We start from the raw sequence: 2269 nt of genomic DNA, 5'->3' as shown, positions 1-2269 counted from the left end.
AAAAAAAAAAAAAAGCAGCAAGAGAGGGCCTAGGCGGGGCTGTTTTGGCTAACTGGAAAGTCAGAGAAAAGGGGCCTTGGAGACGGGGTCAGGGGGTTAGTCTGGGACAAGCTGCTGCTGCCCATTGCTCCCCTGGTTGCAAATCTCCTGAGGACGCTTAGAGTTTAGGCTCTCTCCCTCTCCCTTCCTCTCTAGAATCAATAGAAATATATTTAAAAAATAATAAAATGAATACACTTAAAAAAAAAAAAAAGGAAGAAGAAACTCCAAATAGATCAGAAATTCTAATGTGGACCGAAAAAAAAAAAAAAAGGAGCAAGAGAGGGCCTAGGCGGGACTGTTTTGGCTAACTGCAAAGTCAGAGAAAAGGGGCCTTGGAGACGGGGTCAGGGGGTTAGTCTGGGACAAGCTGCTGCTGCCCATTGCTCCCCTGGTTGCAAATCTCCTGAGGACGCTTAGAGTTTAGGACAACCGTGGGCAAACTACGGCCCGTGGGCCGGATCGTTTGAAATGAATACAACTCAAAATAAAAACGACCGTACCCTTTTATGTAATGATGTTTACTTTGAATTTATATTAGTTCACACAAACACTCCATCCATGCTTTTGTTCTGGCCCTCCCGTCCAGTTTAAGAACCCATTGTGGCCCTCGAGTCAAAGAGTTTGCCCACCCCTGGTTTAGGAGATGTATGCCTGAGAGGGAGAGAGCCTGTTAGTTACTTTTTCTAAGCAGGCAAAGCTAAAACCTCAGACCCTCTTTCTCACTTCTCAAGGGCTCCACTTTCATCTGTTTTGTATTTGGCATCACTTGGTTTGAGTTTATAACATGAAGTTTTTGTTTTTTAATTATAGTTTACATTCAGTATTTTGTATTAGTTTCAGGTGTACAGCATAGTGTTTAGACGATCATACTTTACATAATGATACCCCCAATCTTTTTTTTTTTTAATTGATTTCAGAGAGGGGGAGAGAAAGAGAAACATCAGTGATGAGAGAGAATCATTGATCAGCTGCCTCCTGCAGGCCCCACAACTGGGGATTGAGCCAACAACCCCGGTATGTGCCCTGACTCGGAATTGAACTGTGAACTCCAGGTTCATAGGTTGACGTTCAAACACTGAGCCACGCCAGCCAGGCACCCCCAATCTTTCACTACCATCTTCACCATACATCGCTATTTTGATATTATTGTCTATATTCCCTATGTTGTACTTGACATCCCTGTGACTATTTTATAACAGCCTTGTAACAAATATCTCTTACTGGGTTATTGTGGTTTTTAGTGCATACAGTGCTATACTGTGGACCACTGCCACCTCAGGTATTCTCAGTGTGGTAGGGAAATTGCCACTGAAGAGTAGTAAGCATCATATGTCCTTTAAAAAAAATGAAAGATTTAATACATCCAAAAAGATATAAAGAATAATATAATTAATAACTGTATACTGCTATCTAGCTTTAAAAAAGAAAGAATATTCTATGCCTGTCAATTCCTCCCCATCTTTTTATAGTTTACAATCTGTGTAAACAACATATATACACTGTTCATTTTGTGTATATTAACTTAAATGATAGATGGTGTGTCCTCTCTTTCTACCTCCTTCTCTGAATGTGAGAGATATTCATCTGATCCAACTAACTAATTAAGAAAAGACCACACTGCTATATGAGCATACTATAATGTTTCCATTTTCCCACTTATGGACATTTTTATAATCTTTTCTTTGCCAATACAAACAATACTACTGAGATTGTTCTTATGCATGTTTCTGCACATGAGCAAGAATTTTTCTAGGGTGGGCGTGGTTGATTCATGGGATACGTATTTATATAATGCAAATTGCTTTGTCTTTGTTTATCACTTTACACTAGAATGATAGTAAGGGTTTCTGTTGCACATACTTTCAACATTTAGTATTTCTTGTAAGTTTGACATTTCTGCCAATTTGATGGATGTAAAGAAAGATCTCATAGTCATTTTGAGTGCTATTTGGCCATAATATCTTTATTTTTATTTTTTTGGCCATAATATTTTAAGGTAGTTGAATTTTTCAATCTATTTTTTTGTGGTTGTGCTTTTCTATTTTATGTAAGTTTTCCTACCCTGAGTCATAAAGTTACTCCTTTTTTACATTGCTTTTATTTCTATTGTCATTTAATCACATTACAGTCTTCTTAAACAGAACACTAGGCTTTATATATATATATACTAGAGGCCCGGTGCACAAAAATTTGTGCACTGGGGGGGGCGGGGGGGCGGGTCCCTCAG

The 2269-nt window shown here is 38.7% G+C and overlaps 1 protein-coding gene across 5 annotated transcripts in view; it reads left to right on the top strand.

Moving 5' to 3' along the window:
• TOPBP1 (topoisomerase (DNA) II binding protein 1) overlaps window positions 1–2269 on the top strand; it is a 42528-nt gene that overhangs the window by 13630 nt on the left and 26629 nt on the right. The gene's annotated exons all lie outside the window — the stretch shown is intronic.

The sequence above is a fragment of the Myotis davidii genome, unplaced genomic scaffold (assembly GCF_000327345.1).
Source record: "Myotis davidii unplaced genomic scaffold, ASM32734v1 scaffold415, whole genome shotgun sequence".
Taxonomy (NCBI): Eukaryota; Metazoa; Chordata; class Mammalia; order Chiroptera; family Vespertilionidae; genus Myotis; species Myotis davidii.
This window is presented reverse-complemented; position numbering and strand designations above follow the sequence as displayed.